This window comes from Lepisosteus platostomus, chromosome 8, assembly GCF_059453375.1.
Source record: "Lepisosteus platostomus isolate fLepPlt1 chromosome 8, fLepPlt1.hap1, whole genome shotgun sequence".
Taxonomy (NCBI): domain Eukaryota; kingdom Metazoa; phylum Chordata; class Actinopteri; order Semionotiformes; family Lepisosteidae; genus Lepisosteus; species Lepisosteus platostomus.
Window position 1 is genome coordinate 9,840,219 of NC_142618.1, and position 15,050 is coordinate 9,855,268.

General features: G+C 38.5%; 1 protein-coding gene across 4 annotated transcripts in view; it reads right to left on the reverse strand.

Moving 5' to 3' along the window:
• LOC148655633 (sodium/potassium-transporting ATPase subunit beta-1-interacting protein 3-like) overlaps positions 1-15,050 on the reverse strand; it is a 158,980-nt gene that overhangs the window by 107,580 nt on the left and 36,350 nt on the right. The window lies entirely within an intron of this gene.

Genomic DNA, 15,050 nt, shown 5'->3' on the forward strand with positions numbered 1-15,050 from the left:
TATCTTGACCAGGGCTCGAAAAGATACTCTTTGACCAGAACGTACAGTATTTGGTCACTGAAGTCACAGCATCAGGAAACACGCTATCATTTGACATAATCAGATAACATCAGAATTTCTTTTGAAATACAGCTCATTATGAAAATACTAATGGAAAAAAAAACTCTTCACTGAAGGACAAAATATATTCAGACATTCCAAAAGCAATTTGATTTGATTGAATCATCCTTGCCTGTACACAACAAGTCAAAGGAGTTTCTCGATCAGAGTAATGCAACACATTAGACGGATACTTTTAAATACATAAATATGTATTTATTCAACGATTTTTTGTGCAATTCAACATTCATTAAAAAAACAACACATATAAACACCCTTTAGCTTTGTGGACTAATATCCACCTCAGTTGAACTTAATTTTGAGACTGCATACTCGACATGCCAGAAGACTGAAGCACAGTACCTGATGAGAAGAGAAGCCTTAACAAGGCTTTCTGCCTCTGTATTTTTTCTGTTACTTTTTTCATACTGGTGATTACTATGGTGTGCAGCAACTCAGTACACCGAAGGCAGGAGAAAGAAAAAAAAAACTACCTTAGTGTCTCAGCCCATGAATACTAAAAACTGTAATGCTGAATAGTCTAAGCTCCTTATGTTGCAATGAATTTTAACTGTAAAGAAAAATGACTTAAGCCGTTCAATGCCCAACCAGCCTGGAAGTCATATAGGAGTTTTATTAAACCTGACATTACCATCCTTGTGGAGTATCACTTGCCCAGGAACATTTTAAAACTGAGGAGAGTGATATTAAAATATGCAGGATTATAACAAACCCAGGTTCCAAAGCATACATAAGGCATATGCAGAAAAGCAAGGAATAAATTCATAGTGGCTTTGCCTGTTGGAATAAAAATGGAAATTCTTACATTTCAAAGAGCTCAGGGGGGCAGTACAAGTTGGCAGAGGGATGACAAAGCCTCCATTATTAAGTTTGCCTTCGAAACAAAATGATGAGGACAGACTCCTAATGATTATGTCTTTGTAATGTATCTCAACATTAATACACATGAAAGACCCACCGTGTTTGGCCAATTACAATTCGCTTTCCTCCTTTCAGCAAATTCTCAGTATCACTTACCTAGGATTCAAGGATCTTCTTAGTTGGAAAAATAATTAAATTTGTGGACATTTCTATGCCCATCTTTTGTATTTATGTATTTTTTTTTTCCTTTTAATTTTGTTTGAATATATTTGATATATTCTTGTGCAGTACCTTTATATGCAAGGCATGAAATGGCACTTGATCGATATGATTTCTTTAAAAATTCACAGTCAATGCCAAAATCAGTTTAAGGATAAAACTGAGGTTTCATCACATAAAACTATCCCTGCTAGGCAGACACCTACCATTGTCTAATCCAAAATATCCATTCATTATATGACAGGCAGTTCTTATAAATCTTATGCTCAATAAAAACTCATAGATATCCCTTTCTGTGGGCTTTTAGTTTCTACGGAACGCGCCTTACATAGCACAGTAAGCGTCGTTCACGAAATGCATGAGAAACCGAATTTGAAATCTTTTGGTGCACATCTTTAAGTGCAAATCCTAGCATCAGTCATCTACCGCGTTAGTGCTCGGTAACTTTATGTGCGGGGTCACAAGTCGCAGGAAGACGCAAGCCTCCCAGCAGACACAGATCTTTTGTTCTCACGTTCAGCTCACTGCTGGTGACCCCAGCCACTGTCACGTTGTCATGGAAACATCCATCAGTGCCATTTCACTTCATTAGGCTTGCGGAGAGTTCCCTTATGTTTTATTGTAAATACAAGGACTGAAATTCCCATGAACAAAGCACATAAGCCTTGGTATTATTATTTGTCAGTTCGTACGTGCCATGCAGAGTGTTTATTATCAAACCGCACACAAGCATAGTCATTTATAATTTAAGTAAAGACATTCCTGGCTGGGAAATCCATCTGCCCCCCCCCCCCCCAAAAACCACACACACATACCAGTTCAGTCCCATAATAATTAAGTCATTTTATTATCACTGAAAAACAATCATAAAGCAGCTACAGTATCTTAATTATCCAATCCATCCTGCCAAGATATCTATCAGTATTAACCAAGCTTGGACTTACTGAAAAGAAAACCCCAGTGCAGCTGAATAAACGAAACCCAATTAACTCTCCTGTTATTAATATCTATTTGTCACAGAACCCCTGTTTCTACTAACACAGCCAATTGTAAAACAGGGGGAAAAAATCTAAGTTATCAGCTAATGATAGTGAGAACTACTATTTCTTTTATTTCCGTCAGCATTCCAGCACAGCAGGTCATTACATTACAAAGATCAAATTAGGCCCTCGGTCTGTTTCTGGATGCCTCCGTAATCTAACATTGGGTGTGGTCTTGAGAAGCATGAAGGTTTAGGTCTGAGAGACACACAAGCTTCAGAACAGAAACTGGCAGACAAGTGTGGTGACTTGACATTCAAGTCATTAGAAGAAACAAAACTGCCTGTATAGTGTCACGGAAGCTGGGCTGGTCTCCCGTGGAGGGTGGTGTTTAGACCCTATGCGAGGCGACAATTCTGGAAAAAGGACCATATACGGGGTTCAGGGTTCAGGTTTATTGGTGCTCACAGTGTAGTAGGGAAGTTTGTGCAGAAGTGCGGGGAAAATCCAAAGGCAAACATATCCAGGGAAGTTCAAGGGGAAGTCAGGAAGCAGTCCATAACTTATGGCATAAAACAGGGCACACCAGGAAATAACGCAGGTAATAATTAAAAGGACTAACATGAGGAGGGTGGAGCGCCCTCTGGAGGAGAGGATGGTGACCGTGACACATAGTTCAGGAAACAATCAAATATTCCAGCATGGTCTGTAAATTACTTAAAGAGATGATACATTTTTTACACCAGATTAAACAAAAAAAAACTGCAGCCAAATGACAGTAATTATTTAACAAGCTTCTTATAGTTGTTTCTCTGAAAGAAGCACTGATAAAAATCGTAATTATTTCCCAACCCACTAAGACAAGATATCAAAACAATGTAAAGTTTAATGTAAACTTCTGGTAACAAATACTGCACTACAGTTATAAGCTTTGCTAATAACCCCGAGCGTGTCCTTGTCTTGTTGATGATGAAGAATGTACAAAATTTTGATTAAATTAGATTTATCCTCATTACACAGTCATTTTCAGACTGAAGAACCTGCTTCATATCTATATCTCTCATTTTCTAGTACGTAAAATATTGTACATAAACTCTGGCACAATCCAATTAAGCCATAGGGCTGTCTCTGTTTTATAGAGCCGGACAATTATTAATGCTCCTAATAGCATCATAACTTCCGTTAGTATACAGCTAAACTATTTCCCATACAAATCCCACATAATCAATTTATTCTTAAGTTGTTTATCCTACAAACAATTACTCTTGACCTTCATAGGCAGTATGGTTCTTACAGATGGCACTTAGAGAAAAATGTAAGCACTTGCATAGAATCTGGGATTGCAATATTTAAATCTCATATTGCCAACATAACTACAGGTTTTAATTTTGCAGTTAAAGATAAGTGACCTAAAACAGTCAGTGTTGAAGATGTCTACTTTTACTCAGGCCTGCTGCGTTGCTAATTAATGTCATTTATGTCTAGAAAAGTATACAAACCTGAGATGATTTAAAAGGCTCATTGCAGTAAGTTTAATAACTTTTGCAATGACAAGAGGATTGCTCGTCACTTCTTTCAGCCCAATAAAACACCATATAAAACAATTGCCAAATCAGTCCCAATCCTTATTTTTAATGATTAATCCAGTAATCAGGAACCATTTTATTATTGGTGGAGATGACGGCAACCAGTTGTAGCAACCAGCATATCTCCCTGCAACTCAAAGTTATTAAATAAAGTTATTAATGAGATTTTCCTTAAAGTTTTTAACTTAACTTTAACGTCTTTGATCCTTCTACTGTAGTTTAATCAGAATTTTAATGCCTGCTCCATTGGCAGTATTGGAAGTGTAAACACTACACTGAAAACCCACTGAAGCTCAGCAGGTGTGACAGTTGGTCAGTACCTGGACGGGAGACCTCCAGGGAAAAACTAAGGCTGCTGCTGGAACAGGTGTTAGTGGGGCCAGTAGGGGGTGCTCACCCCACGGTCAGTGTGGGTCCTAATGTCCCAGTATAGTAATGGGGACACTACAAAAAGGCACTGTACTTCGGATGAGCTGTAAAACTGAGGTCCTGACTCTCTGTGGTTATTAAAAATCCCATGGTGTTTCTCGAAAAGAGTCGGGGTGCTATCCCTGCGTCATCGCCAAATTTCCCTTTGGCCATTTTGAAATCATGGCCTTCTGAGTATCCCCATCTGTAGTACGAATTGGCTTCATCACTACAGCACTACCTGTAGACTGCTTGTCAAAAAAAGCGCTATATAATGTAATAAGGATATTATTATTGTTGACGTTCAGGTGGGTAGCTGCATCAGCATGGGTAGGCTATTATTTTTGTTGTTGTTGTTATATTCTGGAAGCACTGGGCACCACAATGGTAGTGCACACTGGGTAGGGTCGATAATTTGGAGATGGCTCGTGTCTGAGAGGTGGGAGGATACCGTGGTGCTCAGCAAAAAACCATGTGCAAGCCACATACCTAAGGACCCCAAAAAGAAAATGAACCTAAAGCACAAGAGCTGTGAACCAGCTGGACTAACCACTACACCACTGTTGCCCTAATCTTTTAAAACAGGTCTTACTATAAAGGTAAACGTATATTCCTTACAAATCCAAACAAAAAGGCACATATAAATTAAAAGTGCATTAATTTAGTAAAAAATGTGATTACTTTATTCATATTCCCATATGACGCCATCCTGCAGTAGTTTAAGGTACTGTACAAGTTAATTCTGGCTCAGCACTGGCTAAACTGGGACTGAGTCTAGACAAATGAACAAAGAAGACGGATATTTCTGTGATTCACATGAAAAAAGTCAGAGATTCCAGACATTATGATTCTATTTATCCAGGTTGCTAGTATATCTACATGCAGACTTCTTTAAATAAAAACTTAATAATCAAAAAAGAACATATTAACAGTCACAAGAAAGACAGTACGAGTGCTCTATAAAAACTTTAGTGTAGGTACAGAGGGAGTAGGTCATGTGCAAACTGCATTTAAAATCTAGAACAAGCAAGTCAATTCTTCTAAAGAAGATTAAGAAAATTGAATAGCACTGTATGCTACAGAGGTCTTTCAATGATAAGTTTTGATACATCTTACTATAATCATTTTATACCAATGTCAACATATATTGCACAAAATCAAGTGCCACCATTCTGACTCTCCCTGATATTGCACACCTGCTTCTTAGCAAGTTCACTCACGTCAGACTTGCCAAAAACAGCTCGTGTCACACACAGTGGCTGCCTGCATCTCTCTGAACAGGCAGTTCCACACGTCTCCAAGTCATAAGGTTGGTAGCCCTGTGAGTTGCAAAGCTGACAAAGAGGCGAAAATCTCATGGTGCCAAATCAAAAGGCACCATTTGATTGATTCTTGTGTATGAATCACAAATAAGCAAACTGCTTTGATGTTAAGGTCGCCTTTGCCTTCGCGTGGGAGTAAAATCGAAAGGCGCTTCCATGCCATCACATAACGCATTGTTTGCGGTTTGGGTTATTCTGGCCATAAGCGGCCATTGTCCCTCTTTTCAGAATAAAACATCGAAGCAGCTTCAACTAGAAATATCTGTGGACCGGTAGCAATGGTAACCAGTCCTGGAAGATTGAATCTGAAACCCGAGTCTCCAGAGAAACCCAGAGGTTAGTCAGGGCTGTCCTTAACCTTTGAAACACTTCATGTCTACATCCCCTGTAGACCGCACTGAATAACAAGCAGCATTGTATACCTCCAGGTTGCTATGTCGATGCATTAAGCATCGGAGCAGTGGCAAGCGTTTAGCATTCTCAGTTGCTATGTACACATTATTGGCTCCCCATCAAGTGGCAGGCATGTGAACAGAATGTCCCTGCCATTCAATGGAAGGAAATAACGGACCGTTTTTAATCCGTGGAAGCTCCTACAACTCTGTGGGAGGGTGCGAGTCTAGGCTCACAGGCTGCTCTGAGTGGTACTGTTGTGCAAATTGCTGTTCGGGAAGGAGGCAGTTTGAGCCTCTGCATCAGTGTTGAGCTATCTGCTTTGCCCTTTTTAACAGTCATAACCTGCCAAGCCGGACTCACTGGCAGGAGGCAGATTAGAGCAGCCAGTTCTGTCCAATCAGGCGAATTGTTCTCTTACTCCGTCAAATACTCTGACATTTGTTTCCTCTTTTCAGAAACTCAAATCGCATTACATTTCCTCAGTGCTGTCTTCAAGTACTTACCCTTGTTGTCAGAACTACACATCTTTTAATCCTGTTGCCATTTTTTCTTCATAACTCAAACTATGGAACCATTTGCTATATCTTTTGGAATTTAAAAGATTCTAAAGATTGTGCCAAAAAGATTTCATTCTTTTACCTTTACTTGAAGATTTCTGGTATCTAATCATTTATTGTGTTCTCCGTTGTTTCACCTTTGCAGTTGTTAGAAAATTTAAATCCTTTACTAATGCTAAAAAAATAATTCAGAGACATAAAAACTTTTTAAAGAGTCACCGTGGCCCAGCAGTTGGCATTTCTACCTCGCAGTGCTGGCACTCTGGGTCCAGCTGTAGACCAGGGGTGCTGTCTGTGTGGAGTTTGCATGTTAACCCAGCTTTCCCATGGGGTTCCTCCAGGTGTTCTGGATTCCTCCCACAGTCCAGAGACATACTGGTAGGTGAATTGGCTTCTGGGAAAATTGACCCTGGTGCGAGTGTGTGCATGTCTATTAGTGTTGGTTTTGTCTGCCCCACAATGGACTGGCACCCCATCCAGGGTGCAGCCCACCTTGTACCCCTTGCTTGCTGGGATAGATTCCAGATCCCCCGTGACCCTTAATTGGAAGAAGCAATTAGAGAATGGATGGATAGAAAAACCGTGAAAGTAATGATTAGTTTATTCCAGGAAAACAAAACAAAATTTCAATAAAGGTTTATTCCATACTAAAAAGAAAAGAGAGAAAACGTTTTGGCTATGAAGCCTTCTTCAGGTTTACAATAGATGTAAACATGCAGACATACTAGTCTGCAAGTAATCAAGTTATCTCATTCACAGAAAACTCTTGCTAGGATGAATGAATGAGTTCATCATCATATTATTGAAATGTACCAGTTAATAACCATTACACAGTATACTAAACTGGTTAAATTGATTCATTTTTAGAATTTAAATTCTAGAAATACTGCTTTGTTTAATTGCTGTTGGTACTGTCTAGAAGAGAACAATGAGTCAAGCCCCTCTCATAGTTTGTGTCTTCAAAGTCCATGCAGCTCTAAATACATGAAAAATGAATCAGTAAAGATTAATTCCACTCTGAAAAGCAGGAAGATGCAAAAGAAAAATACAAAATTTCAGCTGTGGAGGCTTCTTCAGCAGTCTGCTTTCCTCCGTTTCAGCTGTTTTTTTCTTTCTGCTTTTCAATGTGGAATTAACCTTTTACTTGTTCCTTTTGTGGCCAAATTTGTTCCTTTACAGCTCTCTGCTCAATGCACTAAAAACGTACATTCTTGCTACATAGATGCAATACTTTAAAATGCAAATTGAAGGAAATGTATAAAAAGCTCCAACTTCTTGAGCAAATGCTCTATCCAGATGCTTTCCGCAAAACACCAAAAGGAACTGTAAATCATAAAAAGATAAATATATATATATTAGTTTTCTAACACATAACAGCCCACAGAAATAATCATGGTATCCTATCAGATCCTAGCAGATTATGTTTAATCTGCTTAATATGTATAAGCCAAAAAACAAAAAAATATATAAATAGGGTGTATTTTCAGCTACTGGTTCTGTCTGCAAATGCTCAGCCACTGTTTGAAATGCTGATTTCTGATAACTGATAACTTGCTTATTGTACGAGTTTTATAGGGTATTCAGCTTCTGTTCTGAAGTAAATTAATTGCTCTTAGATACACAAAGGAAGGGTGGGTTTACAATAATACGCCTTAATGGATTCTGAACAAGCTATATTTTCATGTCAAAAGAATCAGAATCTCAACATTTTGAAATAATGAAGAACAAATTTGCAGACCACTGAGTGACACAAAAGACACATCCCGAAACTATTTTCTTTTGAATCTTCTGCCTTCTGCCTCAACAAAGTTTTAAGTCATAATTTTAAAAATCCAAATAGATCCACACTGAGACGTACTTCGTCTCCACTGTGAATCGTCCATAATATAATGACTCTCAGATTTATTTTTGCAGTCCAACAGCTGTTTTATTCCTTTACTTCTCATCATTTGCTCTTCTAACCTCACATTAACATGATGCATTATATCTGAGAGTTACTATTAATTAACTGCAATATTTACACCCGAGAAGTGTTTAATTTGGGGGATTGTAGTGCTACTGTAACAGGTCTCATGGTGTCAGAGGAAGCTGCAATAGCAATACAATTTCTAAATGTGTAAAAGCCTTCAAGTCTCCCATAGCAGCAGAATGGACTTTTGTTGCTGTAAAATTGTTTGAGCTGTGCATGTCAGGTGCTTGGTATTTAAGATATGGCAGCTCAAATTCTGGGTACACCTGCATGAACTAAACCTTATACACTGTCGACCCACTCTCTTCTTCTACCAGTGCAAGCCCAGGAGCCCAGACAGCCAAACTCAGGTGTCATACAGAAGTCCCCACACAGCTCCCACAAAAAAAAAAAACATGTGGTGGCCAATCACAGGAGTCACTACTGTACCTTGGCAAATGTCAAACCTAACCACTCAACAACCAACTGCCAAGTATGCACACCCCTGATGGAGGCCCCAGTCACAGCTGATCAATCACTTAGCAGAGGCAGGGGCCACAATAGTCCAATCTGCAAGCTGAGTGGAGGCCATGCCTGACCAACCCGTGAGCTACAATGCAATCATCCCTAAATCCTCGAAACAACGAAAACGAACGAAAAGTCAAAAAGGTAAATGGCTTTCCATGATTTTCTAATCCTGTACAATGGGATATCAACTAGTGGAACGTCCATAATAATAACAACAATAGAACAAGTATCAGAATCAATAACATATTTTGGCCTGTTTTACCCTGCTACACCTCTAGCTGGAAGAAACCCCTAACAGGCGCTTCTGCAATTTGACTACATTTATGCCTACAAGTCCTATGCCATCAATTCAGTTCTTAAGTTACATTACATATGTACTTTGAAATCATATTATCAACCTTTTTCTGTTTACTAAGAAGTAGTGATGATATCGGTCCAACCAGACATTGTCGGTTTATCTTTACAGCAATATAACAGTTCCTGCACGCTGCACATTTCATTCAGTGACAACATGTCTCAGCAACTCTTTCAGAAATAAGACGGAAATTACATTCTGCTTGGCAGCTCAGTCATTAATACTGACAAAATAAATCTAGGACAAGACAAAAAAGCCACTTTATATTAATGACCTTCCTTGTGAGTTGTGAGAGGTTGCTTGCTGGCTCTTGGAGTTTCCAAGGCTGGAGTAGTAAATCACTCCATCTGAAAAACATGCTCTGACAGGCTGCTTCATTGCCACACTGTGCTGAACACTTCTGCCAAGGTAAAACAAAAGTAATTAATCAAGCTATACAGTACATTTAAAATGAATAACAAAACAATATTTTTGAATGAAAGACCTTGCAACAGTATACTATAAAGTGATTCGTGCATTAGATTTAGCCCTACTGAATGTAATCCTTAGTCTAAGATTATTTTGCTCTAGCAAGACTTTTTTATGCCTATACCTACAATAATCCAGCTTTCTATTGTACAATTTTCTTTTACTGTTTTATGTGTCTGTCCTGCTTTGTTTTAGTCAAGATTAATTAAAGTATTTTAAAGGTTAATAAAAGTATTTAATAATAGTATTTTCAAATATACATATACGGTAAATGTGCACTACTAGTAATATTAGACTCAAAATGCCTTGATTACTAAAAGGTTAGAGGTTCAATTAGATATGAGGATCATGCTAAATTAATCTGCAATTCATTCGTAGTGTTTTAACTTCATGGACCCGATGCAAACGTGGGGTTAACACGCAAACTCCACACAGAAGGTGTCCCTATCCAGGACTGACCACATGATCCAGGAGCTGTGAGGCAGCTGACTAGCCGTAACACAGAATAGCATTTGTAATCATAATAGGCAGAAACATGTTAATAGACAAGTACACATATCCTAGCTGCAGGAATACGTGACAATGGATGTTTGTTTTTTGTTACACTAGAGCCATCCAAAGCCACAAAAAACACCACAAAGGGGATCTACAGAGGAATTGTGTGAGTGTCTGAAATGAGCTGGGACAAGAGCACTGCCAGTCGAGTTTTCAATCTAATCTGTACTTCTTAATTAACACCTCTGTCCTCGAGCCCAGACGCTGTCTTCCTGTCCACTTCATCACAATGGAACAGCTGACAATTTTTTAAAGATGAATCCGCACCTTTTTCAGATGAGTCAGCACCTTTGTTTTCGGAACAAACATACATAGAAATAATGTTGAAAAAAACTAAACAGACACAGAGTGTACCAAAACCTTATAATTCAAATCCTTTAACTTTTCAACCTATTAAAAAAAGGCAGAAAAAACCAGACCTATTAAAATGATACTACAGCGCACTCGGGTTCATGTGGGTATGCGGCATCGCCGCTGCTGCCTCAGCTCGGCCCCCCACCACTGGGTACTCGAACCCGGGCCTCCGGCGTCACTCAACAGGGACCCAGCCTCTTGAGCTAAAGGGAAACCTCCCGTCAGCCCTACGGCTGCGGTCCCTGCTGTTCACAGGGAAGGGCAGTGATGTCACCGCGCTGGTAAGCCGGCTCGCACAACCCCTGGGGCTTTCCCATCCCACTGCTAACACCAATGTAGCGAATTCGGGTTCGGCGAGGACGGACTCAGTGACTCAGACTCTCGTTGAGTAGAGAAAACAGCGTTTTTATCAAACTTCGGTACAGCCAGCCCAGCACACCTGCGCCCCCGCGTGCCGGCAGAGAAAACGCCAGACCGAGTGGGAGAGAGCGAGCAAGAGAGAGAGAGAGTGACAGAGACAGGGGTGCGAAACCAGGGAACTATTTACACGGAAACGGGCGATCTCCCCAGACTTTATGCCCGTTTCACAGTGGGTCAGCTGCACTGGTCAGTGGCCTTCCTAATCCCCGCCCTGACCATTACTACTCCCCTCCTGCCCCTCGCCGTGTACCCCAGCTGGGCGCTCTTCGGCCGCAGCGCCGGGCGAATGCGCTACAATTCCATTCTGGAAAAATTCCCTTTGATTCTGAGCAAATTAAAAATTAATTAAAAAGACTAATTATCTTTTTATATTCACACAACCCTTTCTCCATCTGTCAAGACAGAATTTAAAACATCCATTCTTAAGATGTTCCTTTCACACGGTCCTCTGTTTGAATTTGTCAGTCTTGACTTTGACAGCTGTAAAATCTGTCACAGATTATTGATATTATTCTTACCTACAGCAAATATTTCAGTCAAATGTCGTGTCAACAAACAACACCCACTTGTAAGGATTTCTGTTGACAGGGATTTGTAGGAAAGATATACCTCTCCTTTTTTCATCTTTAAAAGTGAAATACCTCTAAGCCTTTTTGGTTTTCCTTAAAAGACTTCAATGTTATTTGAAACCTATTTTTCATCACTGAAATCAGTGTGTTCTCTTTGTACAATACTGCTTTAAATTTCTACTCTTCTGTGTTACAAGCACCAATTAGTCCCCCAATGCATGGTGCTTACAGAATGTCCTGCCCCTTACCACACTGATAGAGAGGTTGAAAATGAAATCTGTAATGCCACCACTTTTATCCTACCTATTATAGTAGTCTTCAGTAGTACATATAACAATGGTAATTTTAACATCAAATTCAATCCATTGCCACTACAGTACACTGTTCTGTTTACCCTGTCTCTTTTCAGCTGCGATTAACACGTACGTATCAACCAATAGACTGCAATGCTGACAGATTAGTCAGGATGGATATTGAAATTACTGAAATTACATCCTTGATGGAAGTTAGAAATCTTACTATTACTTTCAACTCTTGCATTGTCATTGGAAATTCACGTTAGGACTGTTCCAAGAGCTTTTTTCTTCCACCTGTGTAATTGTGAAATTTGGTTACAAGTCTTACTTACTGTGACATCTTCTAAGGTTTATGCCTTACCTTTACGCCTCTTTTATTATTCCCTCAAGGCTACTAGATAGTTTTAGTACATTTTATTTGAATTATACACTACCAAAAAGAAGCACCAAAGAAATAGTGACAATGTTTTTCACTACTCAGTGCATGTTTGCCTGCAGCTGGGTCTAATATACATTCTGTATATACAGCCTGACACAATATATACAGTACTTATCTTTTATGGATTGAAATGGTATTCAAGATAGCCCAAATTGTTACAGGAGAGAAAACATAGTTTTTTTTTAAGTTTTTGGGAAAGTAAACAGTAAAAAATATATTGCTTGTTGCTTCCTTCACAGGGAGACGACATGTTCCCACAACCCGCTGTGTCACAAGCAGTGTTAACTGATCTTCACAAACCAATACACAGTGGGGAAAGGGAGGACCACAGCCTGACTGGCAGAGAACACTGCCTAACTTGCTGCCGTTTTAAATGAATACAATGGAGATCTTTTCCACAACATCAGCTCACTGTGCACTATCTCTTCTCAGAGACTGGGCGAAGACCTTGCCAGTAACTGAGCACACTAGGTGTCCTTTTGTAGAGCCCTATCAATTAATCTAGTGAAAACAGTCATACCCAACGCACACGGATAACAGCTGCACAACGAAAAATATCCAAATTCAAATGCTATGTGCTACACTTCCAACATAGATAATAAGCACAACCACATCAAATCAGGCAAATTTGAACAAATATTTAACTGAATCTTAATAGAATGATTTATTCTCCTCCAAACTATTAAAACATACGTTTGAATGCATCTGGACATGCATTCTAACCTTTCATGAATGCAAGCCTAATTATTTACACAGTTTGATGAGTTATTGACAACCTACATTATTTATGAGAGCTGTGTGTTGTCTCTTTGTGCTCTTTTGCAACGTTATTGTGTTAGAGTGTTAGAGTTTCCATGGATGTAATCCCCAGTGTTCATAAGACCCTACAAAGCATCTACAAACTTACCCATAATTCCCATTATTAATAGCAAATGTCACCAGATGAACTGCTTGCTGCAGTCGGTCAACAAGCAGTAGTTCACAGCAAGCTTTGGTACGATTGTAAAGCAGTATACAAAGCAACACAATTGCAATAACATAATGATACAATTAGTAGTGCTTAACAGCACACAAATTCTGACATCACCAGCTTTTATGAGTAAATACAGAATGTGACTATAAAAATGTAACAAGCATTTGAAAGTAATCATTAAGAATTCGAAATTTAAATCTCTCCAGTCCGATACATTTCTTGAATATTCCATTTTTAATCATATTTGCATTTCTAGTTTGTGAAAAATCTAAAATGAAAACAGACAATTTCACAGACCAAGATTAGTGCGCAGGTAATGTCAGGAAATTCAAAAAAGGGTGCTTATACAAACCTTGAATTGTGACCTTGCAAAACCAATGCAATAAAAAATAAATAAACATTATTCTCACAGAATAAATGTACACACTGTAAAATAGAACTACAGTACCTTTGGAACTGGCAGTAGAATAGGATGACACATACAAAATTAAATTTTTAAATGTTATAGTGTCAGAACGTAACATTAGACTTTAGACCTGAAAATAAATAGGAATATCATAATTAAATTGTGAAAGAGAGCCATTAGATTAGTTTTCTCATCCATTTTATTTTTTTTTATATTTGGTCTTCTATTAAAATAACTATTATTTCTTTATTTTTATACTAAGAATTGAGCAAATTCTATTTGGTTTCTGTCATTAAGTCATTAATACAGTAATTGGAATTTAAGTAAGATTAAATTAAAGTGCTCAGATATTTGTAATTCCAAGCATTTAAGAAATCTGAAACACATATTTGACATTATCTTGATGCCCTTGTTTAATAGCAAACATAACTAAAATGCTTGAGGTCTTTATCTTTCTTGTTATTATTAAAGCCTTGCAAGAAAGCAGTCTTCAAAATATTGTTTCTAAATATGGATTTAGTACCCCAGAGATTAGAATGTGGAGCTGTATCAATTTGAAGGCTATTAACAAACATGTTGAGGCTAATTCCATGTCTAAAGTAAAAGGTAAACACATTTAACCCTCTTTCACTTTATTTTCAGCATGATACTGATCTCTGTGTGTTCTAATTGAAAAGTTAAAAAAAACAACTTTCAAGTTAAACATAGAACTGTTTCACTGAGCTGATGCCATTCATGATGACAACCTGGACCCAGAAAGCATCTATTTTACCCCTCACCAGAACTAAAAGGTCTCTGCTACTCTTCTGCTACTAATCTGCCAGTAAGGACATATTCATATTTTCAGAGCTATCTACCTTATTTCTTCAAAGGTAAAGGTAAAAGAATAATAATTGCAAGCTGCTATCACAAAACCATCATACATCACTGAACATTTGCAATGTTTTGACAGCTAATCACCATGTTTATAATAATGACATTGGATTGCCGGCTACCCTATTAATTTTAACGGGCTACAAGCCTCCTATTTAACGGTTCAGTGAATGTAATAACGCAACTGCTTTTCTTTGTATAATCATTGGTTTCCGGATTTCTGGTACAAAATAGAAGTTCACTACTTCAACATCAGCCTATAGCCTCCACGCTAAATCCACGATTGCTTTTGTGTAGTTCATCAAACTTAATAAAAGACTGACTTCAGCACTTTCTTAAATCAAAGACATGAAATTAAAATAAATAAACCAGGGGCCGAACAAGATCTCTGAAACTAACAGTCTGATAAAGCATGGG